Below are 17,625 nucleotides of genomic sequence, written 5' to 3' on the forward strand. Positions count from 1 at the left end.
ACAACATCTCGTGGCAGGATGGCAATGTTCCTGATGACTGGAAAGTAAGCCGCTTGTTACCCATCTTGAAGCAGGGCAAATCCCCACTCGAACTAACCTCATACCGCCCAATAGCACTGGCCAGCTGCGTAGGGAAGATAATGGAACGGATGATACTAGGCCGCCTGGAGTGGTATCTTGAACACTACAAGATTTATCCGAATTCAATGGCTGGTTTCCGACGCGACCGCTCTTCTATTGACAATGTCGTTGATCTAGTTTCGTACGTTCAGCACGAAAGATCCCGTTAGCGACTATCTGCAGCTTTGTTTCTAGATGTGAAAGGCGCTTATGATAATGTGCTACATGAAGCCATTTTGGGTGCTCTTGCGGTGGTTGGCCTTGGTGGTCGAGTCTTTCGGTGGATTTCGAGTTACCTGGCTGCAAGATCATTCTTTGTGTTAACAGAAGATGGTCCAACTACGCGACGCTATACTTCCAGGAGTGTTCCTCAAGGCGGAGTTCTTAGCCCGACGCTATTCAATCTTGCACTAATTGGCCTTGCTGAATACTTGCCAAGCACCATTAAAATATCAAGATACGCAGACGACATCTGTGCCTGGACATCGGCAGTCACACGTCCTCAGATACGTTCCCGGCTTCAAAAAGCAGCAACTATGATTGCCACCTACTTGTTCAAACAAGGTCTCAGCATATCACCAGAAAAATGCGCGCTGGTGGCTTTCACTCGCAAAGCAATGACCCCTTATGTCATCTCAATCTGCGGGCGACCGATTTCTTACGCCGAAACCCACCGGTTTCTGGGCATCATTATTGATAGGGACCTCTGTTGGAGTCCGCATGTGACCTATATGAAGAAGCGCCTGACCGCTGTTTCTCAACTGTTCAAGTTCCTGGCAGGAAAGACGTGGGGGATGTCAGTAGACGCAATGATGGAGCTCTACAGGGCCCTGTTTCTCGGTTTCCTCAGATATAGCTTGCCTGTGCTTAGCAATACCTGCAAGACCAATGTTCGTGTTTTACAGGCAGTACAAGCCCAAGCGCTGAGAGTGTGCCTCGGTCTGCCCAGATGTACGTCAATAGAAGCAACAATTGCAATTGCTGGTGACTATCCGATACAAACTCACATTGTTGTAGAAGTCCTGAGAACGCACATCCGACACTTCGCACGTGCCCCCGGCCATCACCTTGCACTGTTGCCTTCAGAGAGGCGCCAAGCATCGTTCACCAAAATTATCGTGAAATACAACGATAAACTTCCCTCGGGCTTCACTCATGCATCTAAACCACCCATACCACCTTGGTGTCTTATTCGACCCACAGTGCATCTTAGTGTACCAGGGATCCGGAGGAAATCTGAGTTTTCGTCACCCGTGCTGAAACAACTGTATCTTCTTCTTTTGCACGAGAAATATTCAGACAGCATACATGTATACACCGATGGTTCCACGAACCACCAGTGTTCGTCAGGGGCAGTAGTTATCCCAGCAAGAGGTGTTACCATCAGCTTTAGGACTGACCACTCCACGGCATCTACAGCAGCGGAACTCGCTGCTTTGCGCGCTGCACTTTGTGTGGTCAATCGGGAACCACCGCAACAGTGGTCGATTTTCAGCGACTCAAGGGCTGCCCTACAATCTGTGCTCTCAGCACTGCGTCGCGGCCCGTACGAACAGCTTGTTTTCGAAATTCGATGCCTTCTCCACACTTTACTCGAGAAAGGGCATCATGTGACGCTTCAATGGCTGCCAAGTCATTGCGGCATCATAGGAAACGAACATGCCGATACTGCCGCGCGGGCAGCCCTTGAAGGAACACGAAAAGAAGCCATACCACTTTCGAGGACTGATGCTGCCAGTAATCTTCGACCACTTGCGCGTGAAATCACGTTTTCACTATGGTGCCCACCAAGCATCGATACGAATCGTCAACACCACCTGTCCTATTTGATGGATCTCCGCATGCCCACTGGACTCGACCGAAGAGAAGCCACCCTACTTCATCGCGTATGGCTAGGAGTGGCATTTACAAAATCTTACTCCTTTGTCATAGGAATGGCCGACAACGCTCTCTGCGATGCCTGTCATTGCGAAGAGACGCTACACCACATCCTGTGTGACTGTCCATTGTATGAAATCCAGAGACAGTCACTGGCGTCTGCTTTTGCGCGCATCGACAACAGCCAAATGTCTGTGGACACTATTCTGTGGAGTGCCCGAGAGAAGACACTGCAACAGAAGGCGACGAAAGCTCTGTTGAAATTCCTACGCGACACCGACTTGAACAAACGACTGTAACAGCAATGTCACACACCGCGAAAGACAAGACTGGACTATGACTGAGTGTGCGCGCATGTGCTGCCAAATGTGCTGTTTCTATCTTCCCTCTCTGCTCTCTTTCATCTCCCCCATCTCTCCCCCATGCGCAGGGTAGCAAACCGGCTGCCTATAGGCTGGTTAACCTCCTTGCCTTTCTTTTCTCTCTATTTTCCTTCCTTCCTTCCCCTGTACTTTCCTTGGTATTACTGTCTGTTAAATCTCATTATATTGTGTTAAAACACGGAAAAACGAGCCCTTAGGTATACACTTCTTTCCCTTATTTCATTGAACGAGGGTCTCGTACTGGCAGACTTGGTGTGTTTAGGTTGTATAAGAGGCACAATTAATCAGCTGCCCGCTTATAATGTTCACGTGCTACGTGACGCCAAACATGCGCATAAGAGTGTTTTCACACTCGTCGTTTGGCTTACAACTCCTACTTCTATATTCACATATAAACCCAAAAAAAGTGGATGGAGGGAAGGCCGCTGTGGTAGCTCAGTGGTTAGAGCATCGAACGCGTTATTCGAAGGTCGTAGGTTCGATTCCTGCTCACGGCTGGTTATTTTTTCATCCACTTTTCTTTCTTCTTATTTACATTCCATTGGTTCTAATAACTTCCCCTGTACATTACTTGGCATTACTGTCTGTTAGATCTCATTAATATTGTGTTAAAACACGGAAAAACGAGCCCTTAGGTATACACTTCTTTCCCATATATATATATATATATATATATATATATATATATATATATATATATATATATATATATATATATATATATATATATATATATATATTGTTACGGGGAGAAGGCGTCTGAAAAATGCCTTTACTTTCGGTAAACAGGCAGGCATACAATATGGAGCCCGGTCTGCACGAGCTCGCGCTAAACATCGTCCTCTTTTCTAGAATGTTCATTTGTGGCGCCCCGTAGCATCACCCCCGGCGGCGAAGGCACCGTCTCGGTGCTTGGTTGGTCTGAGTAAAATCGTTTCAGCCGAGAGACGTGAACAATGTCAGAACACGATCGCGCGCTGGTGGCGTTAAGAGGTTCAATTTCATATGTCACGTCGGTGACTTGGCGCACCACACGGTACGGACCCGAGTACGGTGAAGTCAGCTTTTCGCACAGGCCAACTCGCCGCGACGGCGTCCAGAGAAGGACTGTGTCACCTTGACTGAAGTGGACATCACGATGGCACGCGTTGTAGACCTGTCGTTGTCGTTCCTGCGAATCGCTCAGACGCCGGCGAGCAATCTCACGTGCCTCTAGAGCTCTAGAAATCACATCACGGGCATATTCAGACGTGTGGCCAACGGCAGGAAGGAGCGTGTCGAAAGGCAACGTAGGTTCTCGTCCGTACAAGAGGAAAAATGGCGAGAAACCTGCAGTGTCATGCCGAGACGTATTATAGGCAAAAGTTACAAATGGAAGGGCGAAGTCCCAGTCACGATGGTCGGAAGAAACGTACATGGCGAGCATGTCCGTGATGGTTCTATTTAGCCGCTCCGTGAGCCCGTTGGTTTGAGGATGATACGCTGTTGTGAACTTGTGCTTTGTAGCGCAAGAGTGCAATATGTCTTGGATAACTTGTGATAAAAAGTAGCGACCCCGATCGGTGAGCAGTTGCCGAGGAGCGCCGTGGTGTAATATGACGTCTTCTAGAAGAAAGTCAGCGACGTCGGTCGCACAACTGGTAGGAAGGGCCCGTGTGATTGCATACCGAGTGGTGTAATCCGTGGCGACTGCTATCCACTTGTTTCCGCTCGCCGATAAAGGAAACGGTCCTAGTAAGTCAACACCTACCCTATAAAATGGTGCGGATGGGATCTGAATGGGTTGAAGGCGTCCCGCTTTAAGGGTTGCTGGTTTTTTGCGGTGTTGACAGGATTTGCATGAGGCGACGTAACGGCAGACGGATCGGTAAATACCGGGCCAAAAGAAGCGACGTCGAACGCGGTCATAAGTTCTTGAAACTCCCAGGTGACCAGCTGTCGGAATATCATGCAACTGTGCAAGGACAGTCTGACGCATATGTTGTGGTATGACCAACAGCAGCTCAGGTCCGTCAGGATGCATGCTGTAGCGATATAAGACGCCATCTTGGAGCAGGAACATACGGAGAGAAGGAGGAGTTGTGGGACCACTAAGCCGAAGGATTATATCTCTGAGGTGAGGATCACGGCGTTGCTGATCTCCGATGTTGCTAAACGCGGAAAGTGCCAAAACGCAAGTAGACTCATCGCTCTCAGAAAGGTCTGCTGGGTCTACTGGATGACGCGACAAGCAATCAGCATCCTCATGGTGGCGGCCTGATTTGTAGACAACCGTGTAGGAATATTCCTGTAGCCGTAGAGCCCACCGGCCGAGACGTCCACTAGGATCTTTTAAGGACGACAACCAGCATAAGGCGTGGTGATCAGTGACAACCGTGAACGGGCGTCCATACAAATAAGGCCGAAATTTAGCCACTGCCCAGACGAGTGCGAGGCATTCGCGTTCTGTGATGGAGTAATTTCGCTCTGCTGGCGATAAAAGACGGCTAGCGTATGCAATAACGCGCTCGCAGCCATGCTGTCGTTGTGCCAAAACGGCTCCGATGCCGTGGCCGCTGGCGTCGGTACGCACTTCTGTTGGAGCGCATATATCAAAGTGGCCGAGAATCGGTGGCGTCGTAAGTCTACTCGTCAGTTCAACGAATGCTCTGGTTTGTTCAGGTCCCCACACAAAAGTCACATTTTTTTTTAGTAGTTCCGTGAGTGGTCGTGCGACGTCAGCAAAATTCCGCACAAATCTACGAAAGTAAGAACAAAGGCCCAGAAAGCTTCGAACATCGTTCGCAGAGGTCGGCACAGGGAAATCTTTGACGGCACGGATTTTCTCAGGATCGGGACGAACACCAGAAGAATCGATAAGGTGTCCAAGGACAGTAAGCTGCCGGCGGCCGAAGTGACATTTCGACGAGTTTAGTTGGAGCCCTGCTTTGCGGAAAACCGAAAGAATTATTGAGAGACGCTCGAGGTGTGTTTCGAAAGTTGGCGAAAAAACAATGACGTCATCAAGGTAGCATAAGCAGATTGACCACTTGAAACCGTGAAGAAGAGCGTCCATCATTCGTTCGAATGTAGCCGGGGCATTGCATAAACCGAACGGCATTACTTTGAACTGATAGAGCCCGTCGGGAGTTATAAATGCCGTCTTTTCACGGTCCAGGTCATCAACTGATATCTGCCAGTACCCGGAACGAAGGTCGATGGAAGAGAAATAATTTGCGCCACTAAGGCAGTCAAGAGCGTCGTCTATCCGCGGCAGAAGATATACGTCTTTTTTTGTAACCTTGTTAAGATTTCTGTAGTCGACACAGAAGCGCCAGCTGTTATCCTTCTTTCTCACAAGCACAACGGGCGAAGCCCAAGGACTTGAAGAAGGTTCAATGATGTCTCGGGCAAGCATGTTGTCGACTTCTTGCTGGATCACGTGGCGCTCGGTGGAGGAAACTCGATAGGGTCGCCGGTGTACTGGATTTGCATCACCGGTGTTGATCCGATGTTTTACGACGGTCGTTTGACCTAGGGGTCGGTCGCAGAGATCAAAGACGTCTTCATACGACGCAAGAAGGCCACGAAGCGCAGACACATGCTCGGCCGGGAGATCAGAGGCAATCATTCCAGTTATGCTGTGTAGTGTACTGCGCGACTGAATACTTGTAGATGACGGTGTATCCTCTGTTAAGGCCGATATGTGGAAGTCGCCGGCCGGGGCAAGGGTTGCAAGGGATATTCCTCGTGGCAGCACTTCAGAGCAAAGTCCAAAATTCACAATAGGGAGACATGCCACGTTGTTCTTCATTGTGATGATGGTGTGAGGGAACGCAACATTGAGCGAACAGAGTACTGTAGGATTAGGTGAAATGACATAATCGCCGTCAGCCACAGGTGGATCAGAAGAGACGTCGATATACGTCACAGCTCGGCAAGATAGGCGAACAAAGTCGGCGGAGCATAGCTTTGGCGGCGCAGGATCAGGAGGGTCAACGACGTGTGGTAGGACGAGCTGAACAACACCAGCAGAACAGTCAATTAGGGCGGAATGTTCCGACAGAAAATCGAGTCCCAATATGATGTCATGTGGGCAGTGGTCCAGTACGTAAAACAGAACAGTGGTATGACGTCCAGCAACAGTGACACGGGCGGCACACATCCCGGTGACCGCTGGTGTTGCACCATCAGCTACTCGGACAAGAGTGATCGGAGCAGGAGTGAGCACTTTCTTGAGTCGAGCACAAAGGCTGGACTTCATGACTGAGATGTGAGCGCCGGTGTCAATGAGTGCTGCCACAGAAGTACCGTCAACATTTACTTTAATCAAGTTGTTGTGTCCGGGTATCGTGTGTAGAGGAATTTTGGGTCGGGTCGTCGAAGCAGGCTCACCTCTAGGAGCTGCACCCGTCAGTTTTCCGAGGACTGGTGGTAGGAGGGCGAGGGGGAGCGACGTCGGTTAGTTGAGCGGGACATGCGTCCAGAGGGTGACGGAGATCGGCTTGGTTGGGCGGGCCTGGATGGCTAAGCATCATCTTGTGCCGTGTAGATCGGCATCCGAGAGCCAGCAAGTGGGCGTCGGGTGTTGGCATAATGCGACCATGGCTGCCAACCCCAGGAAGTGCGGCAATGACGTGAAATATGGCCCACTCGTCCACAGTTGAAGCAGATCGGTCTGTCATCGGAAGTTCGCTATTCTGCCGGGTTCCGGTAACGTGGGCGGTTGTTCGGTCCGCGGGACATATTAGGTGTACTGGGCAGTCGGTAGTCAGGTCGGTTAACGGGGCATAGCGTCTGAAGTCCGGCGTTGGCTAGTTCCTGGCGTACGACACTCTTGATTAAGGAAATCGTGGCGCGAGAGTCGTCAGGGGCCTGGACTTGGTCAGACAGAGGAGATGCTGCTTCGATTTCGTGGCGCACGATGCGCACGATATTGTCGGAAGCAGCATGGGCTGGTGCCAAACGGGCGTCCTCGCAGGTTGATGTTGCAGCCGTGTTGGGAAGACGCGAAAAGTGCGGAGTGATGCGGCGACTTTTCGCGTCTTCGAAGCGTCGGCATTCATTAATAACGTCATCTAACGTCATCTACGTCACCCTTTCGTACAGCTGAAGCCATTCCTCCACGTCAGTACTGTCACTGCCCGAAAATGTGCCTGGGTCACGCGGTTGAGTCAGGACGATGGTGCGGTTAGTAGCAGCTGGATGCGGTGCTGTTGGTGGCTGCGTAGTTGGACGAAGCACGCTTGGGGTAGTCTCCGAAGAATCCTCGTGTTCGTCTTGATCAGGCATCGCACAGGCAGCCAAGGAACGTCCGCTGCGTAGAATCGTCGTGGTGTTGACTGTGGGAAGACCCGCACCTCCACCAAAATGTTACGGGGAGAAGGCGTCTGAAAAATGCCTTTACTTTCGGTAAACAGGCAGGCATACAATATGGAGCCCGGTCTGCACGAGCTCGCGCTAAACATCGTCCTCTTTTCTAGAATGTTCGTTTGTGGCGCCCCGTAGCAATATATATATATATATATATATATATATATATATATATATATATATATATATATATATATATGGTGTGTGTCTGTGTGAAGAGAGTGGAGAAACACAAAATAAACTGTTAAACGCCCAATATTCATTCCACTGTGATGACGTTTATTGAACCGGAGAAGTCGCAACGATGTCGCAACGAAAAATGGCCGTACGACAAGTCTGGCAAAAGGCGGCCCAGGTTCTCGTGCAATCAGAGCACGGGGTTTTTCCTTTTCTTTGGAAGGCGCATACACGTTAGTGCGTATGCTCCACTACAATACCCCCCGGGTTGAAGAGTAGCCATCCTGGCGACTCAGGGAGTAGGCACAATGAGGGGGTCGTAGTAGGGCTTGAGACGGTCGACGTGTACGGTCTCGCGTCCTCGACGGCGCAAATCTGGCGATTGTGTTAGGGGCTCGACGATGTAATTCACTGGTGAGGTTGCGTCAATGACACGGTATGGACCATGGTACCGGGCCAGAAGTTTAGAAGACAGGCCAGGAACGTGCGGGGGCACCCAAAGCCACCCGAGGGAGCCAGTACGAAACGTAGGCGCTATGTGATGAGCGTCATCATGCCGGGTTTTTTGTAGACCTTGAGCCTCACTTGTCATAGACCGAGCCAACTGACGGCAGTCTTCAGCGTATCTGGTGACTTCCGAAAGCGGGGAGCACTCCGATACATCAGGGCGGTACGGGAGTATGGTGTCGAGTGGGTGGGATGGTTCGCGGCCGTACAACAGAAAGAACGGGGAAAAACCGGTAGTCGCTTGCGTCGCGGTGTTGTAAGCGAAGGTAACAAAAGGCAAGACAGCGTCCCAGTTAGTGTGGTCGGAGGAGGTGTACATCCTCAGCATGTCGCCAAGTGTGCGGTTGAACCGTTCAGTGAGACCATTCGTCTGTGGATGGTATGCGGTAGATTTCCGGTGGATGATGTTGCATTCAGCGAGAATAGCTTGGATGACCTCCGACAGGAACACTCGACCCCTATCACTGAGTAATTCCCGTGGAGCCCCATGGCGGAGAATGAAGCTGCGGAGAATGAAGAGTGCAACTTCGTGGGCGGTCGCTGCTGGTAGAGCTGCAGTCTCAGCGTAGCGTGTCAGATGATCGACGCCGACAATAATCCACCGGTTTCCAGAGCGACTATATGGGAGGGGGCCATAGAGATCGATACCCACGCGGTCGAATGGGCGAGCCGGGCATGGGAGCGGCTGTAACATGCCAGTAAGGTGCCGCGAGGGTGTCTTGTTCTGTTGGCAAGTGGTGCAAGACTGAACGTATTTCTGCACAAAGCGATACATTCCTCGCCAGTAATATCGTTGGCGCAGCCTTTCGTAGGTTTTCAGGACACCTGCGTGAGCACTTTGAGGGTCTGCATGGAAATTCATGCAGATGTCAGAGCGCATATGAGTTGGGACAGCAAGGAGCCACTTCCGACCACCAGGCATGTAGTTGCGGCGGTACAGAATGCTGTCTCGCACGGAAAAGTGGGCTGCTTGTCGGCGTAGCGCTCTCGTGGAAGGGACAGCAGACGGATCGGTAAGGTAGTCGAGTAACAATGCAAGGTATGGATCTTTACGCTGCTCCGAAAGCATGTCAGTGATGTCTATTGGTGACAAGGTGGTAAAAAGTGGTGACAGAGAAGCCACATCTGGGGTCAAAGGCGATCGCGAAAGTGCATCGGCATCTGCATGCTTGCGACCGGAACGATATACTACACGGATGTCGTATTCTTGCAATCGAAGTGCCCAACGTCCCAGGCGTCCGGACGGGTCTTTCAATGTGGACAGCCAACATAGAGCGTGGTGGTCTGTGACCACGTCGAAAGGGCGGCCGTAAAGGTACGGGCGAAACTTCGTCAAGGCCCAGATTATGGCCAAACACTCCTTCTCTGTCACGGAGTAATTCAATTCAGCCTTCTTGAGAGCGCGACTTGCATAGGCGACTACGTATTCGGCTTGGGTGCCTTTCCGTTGTGCCAAAACTGCACCAAGACCGATGCCACTTGCATCGGTGTGAATTTCTGTGGCAGCAGCGGGGTCGTAGTGACGAAGAATGGGTGGTGAGGTCAGCAGGCGGCGCAGCTGGCGAAATGCGTCGTCACATGCAGGTGACCATGCAGATATACCTTTGCTGTTGGAGAGCAGACTTGTTAGAGGTGCGATGATGGACGCGAAGTTGGGGACAAAGCGACGAAAGTACGAGCAGAGACCGACGAAACTTCTTAGAGCTTTCAGTGATGTGGGCAACGGGAAGTCAGCGACAGCCCGAAGCTTATCGGGATCCGGAAGAACACCGTCTCTTGTGATGACATGTCCCAAGATGGTTAGTTTTCGTGCTGCGAAGTGGCACTTTTTGGAGTTAAGTTGTAGGCCCGCAGAAGTTAGACACGTCAGAATCTCGTGGAGGCGAACAAGATGTGTCGGGAAATCAGACGAAAAGACTACGATGTCGTCCAGGTAACACAAGCAAGTTTTCCACTTATGGGCACGCAAGATGGTATCGATCATGCGCTCAAATGTGGCAGGTGCGTTGCAGAGCCCAAATGGCATCACTTTGAACTCATATAGACCATCTGGCGTTACAAAGGCTGTTTTAGGGCGATCACATTCAGCCATTGGCACCTGCCAATACCCAGAACGCAGATCCAAGGATGTAAAGTACTCGGCGCCTTGTAAACAGTCAAGAGCATCGTCTATTCGTGGTAGCGGGTAGACATCTTTCTTCGTAATCTTGTTTAAGCGGCGATAGTCCACGCAAAATCGAACGGTGCCATCTTTTTTCTTGACCAGAACGACAGGTGATGACCAAGCGCTTTGAGAAGGCTGTATCACTCCACGTTTAAGCATGTCGTCTACTTGCTCCGTAATGACGCGGCGCTCTTCGGCGGAAACGCGGTAAGGACGCTGTCGCAGAGGCAAATGTGAGCCGGTGTCAATAGTATGAGTGATAGTCGTGGTGCGGCCCAAAGCAGGTTCCTCAAAGTCGAAAGAAGAGCGAAACTTGTTAAGGAGAGCAACAAGTTGGCGGCGATGCGAGAGGGGAAGGTCTGCGTCAATAGCATTGTCAAAGGCTGACAAACTTGATGGCTCAGACGCATGAGTTATTGCGGCAGTGTGACATGGCGTTTCGTCGGGAAGAATAATATCATTGATATGGTCGACAGGTTGCACATATCCCAACGTTTCACCACGAAGTAAGCTGATGGGGTAGTTGCAGTGGTTGGTAACCAGCATTACGGTTAAACCAGATGCAATTGTAAGAACGGCAAATGGGAGAACGATGCCCTTGCGTTCAGTAAAAACAGGAGATGGCGTAAACACCACCGTGGCGTCAGGTTGCGCCACACATGAAAGGCTTACAGGGACCGAAGCTTCCGGGGGCAAGGTGATGTCGTCGTCAGCGATGAGTTTGCAGAGCCGAGGAGACCGGTCGGGTGGTGGAAATTCATATGTTGGCACAAAGGACACTTCGGCACGGGAACAATCGATGATAGCTTCATGACCTGATAAGAAATCCCAACCGAGGATAAGGTCATGAGAGCAAGATGGCAGAACAAAAAACTGTACGACGTACAAAACATCTTGGATGACGACGCGCGCCGTACACAGAGCCGAGGGATGAATGCGTTGCGCGCTAGCCGTGGACAGCACCATGCCACAGAGAGATGTGGTCACTTTCTTCAGTTTCCGACAAAATTTGACGTCCATCACAGAAACGGCGGCCCCGGTATCAATTAACGCTAATGTGGCGACTCCCTCAACATCGACATCAACAACATTTTTTCGGCGAAAACGGAGGCCTTGGGAATTGCGCACAAGTTGCAGTTCTTGCCTCCGGAACTGCACTGATTAGTTTCCCTCCTCAGGAGGTGGTCGACGACGCATAGGCGATGGCGACCGGCGACGAGGGGATGGGAAACGAGCAGTCGATGGGCGGCGATCCGAGTCTGAGTGCCTCTGTTCATATGCAGATGCGGTGGCCTGCTGCGGCGCGTAGGTAGGAGTTCCGAAGTATACGTTTGCAGGTGTGGGTCGACGGCGGCAGAAGCGTGCAATGTGGCCAGCGATGCCACAGGCGAAGCAGATAGGACGATTGTCTTGAGTGCGCCACTCATTAGATCGATGGAAAAAGCGAGGTGAGGGCCTGTAAACTGGAGGCGAGGCCGGAGGAGGTGGAGCTGATAAGGCGACTGGATGCGGTGGGGGCCGCGCGACCACAGCTGCGTAGCTGAGAGGTGAAGGTGGTGCAGGTGGTGCGTAGCCGACAGCTGAGAGATTAGGCGCTACTGAAGTGCACGGGTAAGGGGCCTGCACTGTAGGGAGGACATCACAAATTTCCGTGCGTATGGCCTGCTGCAGTGTCGTAGGCAGGCTTGCGGTGGGCGCGTCGCTATGCGGCAGCAGGGAGAGCTGTCGGGCGACTTCCTCCCTGATGAAGTCTTTGATCTGGTTGGACAGACTTTCTTTGCAAACGTTGGCATTTGTGAGTGTGACGGCCGAGATCGAATCCGGCGGTAGGACACTCTGTCGGGCGATGGAACGCTGACGGCGCAATTCATCAAAGCTCTGGCAGAGGCTTACGAGGATTGCCACCGTGTTCGGGCTTTTCGCTAGCAACATCTGGAATGCGCCATCCTCGATGCCCTTGAGAATCTGCCGAATTTTTTCTTCTTCGGGCATAGATGGATTCACACGCTTGCAGAGGTCGAGCACGTCCTCTATGTAACTAGTAAACGTCTCGCCAGGCTGCTGGGCTCGGTGGCGCAGGCGCTGGTCAGCGCGGAGCTTGCGGACCTCTGGTCGGCCGAACGCTTCAGTGACGAGTGTCTTAAAGGAAGACCAGTTGGCGATGGCGGTTTCGCGGTTCGTAAACCAAAGTTTAGCTACGTCTGCCAAGTAAAATATAACGTAGGCGAGCTTAGAGTCGTTGTCCCACTTGTTACTGGCGCTTACGCGTTCGTACAAGGAGAGCCAGTCCTCGACGTCTTGCTCGCCACTGCCGCTGAAGATTGGTGGGTCTCGTTGGCGAGTAGCGCCGGGGCAGGTAGACGGGACAGCCGGTGGTGCTGGCTGGGCTGGGATGGGCTGGTTGGCGACTGCGTCAGTCATGTTTTGCAGTGGTCTCTCGGGCAACTTGCGAGAGCGGAGCTCCAGGTCTGCTTGGGGATCTCAGCAGCCTCCACCAAATGTGATGACGTTTATTGAACCGGAGAAGTCGCAACGATGTCGCAACGAAAAATGGCCGTACGACAAGTCTGGCAAAAGGCGGGCCAGGTTCTCGTGTAATCAGAGCACGGGGTTTTTCCTTTTCTTTGGAAGGCGCATACACGTTAGTGCGTATGCTCCACTACACCACCAGTATATATATTGCTGTTTTGACAAGTTAATTAGAGATGTCCAAGTTATAGGCCAGTGGTCATTGGGGGCACTGTCGGCATGGGGGAGGGGGCTCGGGGCTTCGACCCGGAGTTTTTCAGTTTGGGTGCGTTTATGCAGAAGCACGCAAGAACTGGTTAACTTTCTCCCTGCCCCTGTGAATTAGTAGAATAGTGTATTATTTCAGGCGGTGGTGGGAGAGTGTGTTGTGTTTCGTGCACTTAGCTGTCTTATTTACCTGTTCGTGAGCGATATACACGACAAATAAGAACTGTACTAGTCTGTTTTCACTAGATGCAAACGATTGCAAACGACGCGATGCATAAATCGATGCTAACGGGAGGGTATCACATCTGTATTGTAGCCCTAGTTTCATCGTATGGGATGCGCGCCATGTTAGGCTTGATGTATTTCGGAAGATTTCCAACACACTGACACGCCACTTCAATTTACAGGCCTTTGGACATTGCTCTGTAGAGAACGATTCCGCGACAAGCTGTTAGAACCGCAAACCGATCCTCAACAAGTTGGACATAGCTATATTTCCTATAGGCAGCTAACACGAAGAATGGCACGAACCCCAATGCTTCTAAGATTCCGTCACAACTTCCCAGATGCGGGCAGGCTCTATGAGAGCGTTGCGATATATCCCACGCGCAGTGGACGTATTGTGTTTGCAAGTCATACAAAGCAGCTGCTATACACTCCTACCTGGGGCGACGGGCGCGCCGCTGAGATAGCCGTAGCCAAAGCGGCAGCCGAGGTCAAAGTCACGACTTCGCGGCGATTCGTCGTCTGCTGGGAGCAGACGCCCGACAATCATGCGCGGCGCGGCACGCGAATCTCAAACAAACCGTGCCATACTCCCGCTCAGTCGCAAAGAGGAGCGAGGAGCAAACAAAAAGAGGCTAATAAAACAGGACTTGGTGACACATTTCGGTTAACCGCGCGAGCAGGTAACTCAGTTGCCGAGGCAGTTGCGTCAGTTCGCACAGTCTTCGCACACCGTCCTTCAGGAGAGGGTGAGGGAACGGCTGAATGGCGGCCAGCGCTGTTCGGCGGCATGTTTGCGCTAAGGATCAGACCTCTCCCTGCTCTCGCACATCTCTCTATAAGGGGGTAAAAGGGGCGTGTATGTGTCTAGTGTTTGTGTAAAGGAGCAGTAGCCGACGATAAAAGGCGAGTGTTTGTCTGCTCGTCTGTCACTCGACGACGCGTCGTCTGCTCGCAAGCAGACGGTGCCGGCTGGGTAAAATCTGTGTTCTCTTTTGCCGAGATTTCACGTTTTATGCGTTGCGATTCGTATCTCGTTAGCGATGTCTTGTTCCTCCCGTTCTTCGGCGAAAAAACAAACACAAAAAAGTTTGCCCAAACGTCAGCAAATGGAACTATGTCGTTTGATTTCGTAGCTTACAACTGAGCTCTTATCGCGCAGAAGCAAAATTCTAAGACTAACAATACCTCGCCGCAGATCAGATTATCGACGGCCGACGCCCTGGACGCCGATATCGGTGCCATTGCGTATATATTGGTGTAACCTGGCTTTGTTTACCATCCACAAGTTCGGCCAAACAAGCAGTTTCGTTCTTGAAACAGAGACTCCTCCCTTTGTCAACGTCACGCCAACGTAACAATATTGCTATTGCCGCGGTACTCTACGCTTCAGCACAGCACGAACGCATGCACTCGTCAATGATGTTAGAACTTGGTCGCATGTGTTTCGCTGAAACGTTTCATGTTTGTACGTGGCAACGCATACGGCACATTGAATATGTTTTGCTTACACCCATACCACGCGTTCATAGTCGGTATTGAAATGGCTATCTTCTGAATAACCAGCTGTGCCAACAGCGTTTGTCATCGTGTCGTTTGCAGTGAGAAACTGCGTGAAATTACGCACTGATGTTTAATAAAATCTGCTTCCTATGTAGCTCGCGAAAAAATTTCCGTCCGAGCATGGATTTGAACCCGGAAACAATGCCTTTTCGAGTCTGTTCCGCTTCATCTGAGCTACGCGAATTTCAGCAGTCCCCGTGTACTTCCCGTAGTCAACTAATTGACAACCTAGCCTTGAGCTGCTGGTTAGCCTCTTGTTTAGTTGTAATGACGGAGCTTCGTGACCTAGAAAAATGGCCGATGTTGAGATCTAATCGCGAGCCAGGACCACCTTGTGAGCTGGGAAGCTCCTTGCACCCTTAAGTTCAAAGGAATTTATTTGCAGCGGTGCGCTGCAATAGAGGCATTCACCTCGACAAACGACCTGCCGAGTAGCGTTTTGTAAAGCATATGCTGCTTACGAGGAAGGCATTCAGCGACTAAAGTCGGAGCGTGCTGCAGGTAAGATGCTTTGGACAATCTGTCAGGCTGATTGGGTGAACTCTTTACAATGTCATATGCGCACGACTTGGGTTGAAACAAGAGGAAAACGGCTGGTGATGTCTCATAACGCAGCTGAAGCCTGGCACCGACTTGGAAGCAACATGAAAACAACCCTGATCCTTCAAATAAGACCTTGATTGATTGATTGATTGATTGATTGATTGATTGATTGATTGATTGATTGATATGTGGGGTTTAACAATCCCAAAACCGCCATATGACTGAGAGACGCCCTCGTGAAGGGCTCCGGAAGTTTCGGCCACCTGAGCTTGTTCAACGTGCGCCCAAATCTGAGCACGCAGGACTACAGAATTCTCGCCTCCATCGGAAATGCAGCCGCCGCAGCCGAGATTCGATCCTATACGACCTTCAGGTCAGCAGTCAAGTACCTTATCTATCCACTGGACCACCGCGGCAGGGCAGGTAAGGCCCAGAAAAAAAAACCTATAGAAACAACCAGAAGGCTCCGTCAGTTCTTATGTTGGTCTCGTTTGCGCCTTATTCCTTCCACTAAACATGCACCAGCTATACTAACAAAATGTTCTGCTTGTCTTCGGAATCTCCCTTGAGCTAAAACAAAGAGGAAAACAATCGCTGATGACGCCTCGTCTAACTAGTTTTGAATTAACGGATTAACATATAGTCAAAGGAGGCGTTGATGTGGTGAGATGGGCTTGTTAATTCACATGCGGCTTGTATGCCCCAGAAGGTGAGGTCTGATAAACAGCTCTTGATAAAGACCGAATTTGCAGCAACAACCACGGGCACTGGAACAGTTGTCACCAAGACTTTCATATCTGTATAGAGCACCCTGGCTAATTGATTGATTGATTGATTGATATGTGGGGTTTAACGTCCCAAAACCACCACATGATTATGAGAGACGCCGTAGTGGAGGGCTCCGGAAATTTCGACCACCTGGGGTTCTTTAACGTGCACCCAAATCTGAGCACACGGGCCTACAACATTTCCGCCTCCATCGGAAATGCAGCCGCCGCAGCCGGGATAGGCGATAAGGAAAAGAACAAGGATGCAATGCTGGTCACACGGACACCCGTGGGAAATTACGACACTGGCCATTGATTCGGGAATGCCCTGCAGCTATGACAGCGTGACATACTACACCGTCTAACTTTAGTCGCTGACCGGGCCACTATCGGTTACCTTTAGGCGACGAAGCGTATCAAAGAGCGGCCGGTTGATACGAAAATCTGTTGAGAAGACGATTCGGGAACGAAGAAGGGCGAAAAAAATAAAGAAAGGATTGATTGATTGATTGATTGATTGATTGATTGATTGATATGTGGGGTTTAACGTCCCAAAACCACTATATGATTATGAGAGACGCCGTAGTGGAGGGCTCCGGAAATTTAGACCACCTGAAAAATAAAGAAAGGAATAGTAGTGAATTGCCGGCAGCGGCATGAAAGAAGTCGTTCAGGCGTAATCGCTGCGACCACTTAATTACAACTTTAATGAGTCGACGTGGGAATTATTGTAGTGCATGCAACTTCACGCTTGTTTGGACAGAACGTAACGTTTTCTTCGGACATCGGGCACGCCAATTATTGCGTGCAGCGTGCGGAAGCTCACCGACACGGTCTCTCTGTAGGCTATTCTATATGTGACATATTTAGTGTAGCACTAAACCGTAGAGTCGAATCGTCCAAAGTTGAACGAAATGTAGCCGTTCAGATTAAATCCGTCTATCGTCCTGAAATTTCAACATACTTCCGGTCACCCCTGGCACATTTTTGTGCGCGGCTTAGGCTGATGACCTTTGTTTCTGCAGCAATATTTAGCAAATTTGGCCATGACATTCATTGGTATGTCCCGCTCAGGGTAAGCTGATGTTTCAGAAAAAGTGGAACTAAATTCCTGCTCTCCTGCCCCTTATCCGAGGATTAGAGAAGCCATTTTTATGTTTTTTTTTTTACTTTTTTCTAGGGAGTGATGGAATAGTGTTTGCAGGGGCAC

The sequence above is a fragment of the Rhipicephalus microplus genome, chromosome 8 (assembly GCF_043290135.1).
Source record: "Rhipicephalus microplus isolate Deutch F79 chromosome 8, USDA_Rmic, whole genome shotgun sequence".
Lineage (NCBI taxonomy): Eukaryota > Metazoa > Arthropoda > Arachnida > Ixodida > Ixodidae > Rhipicephalus > Rhipicephalus microplus.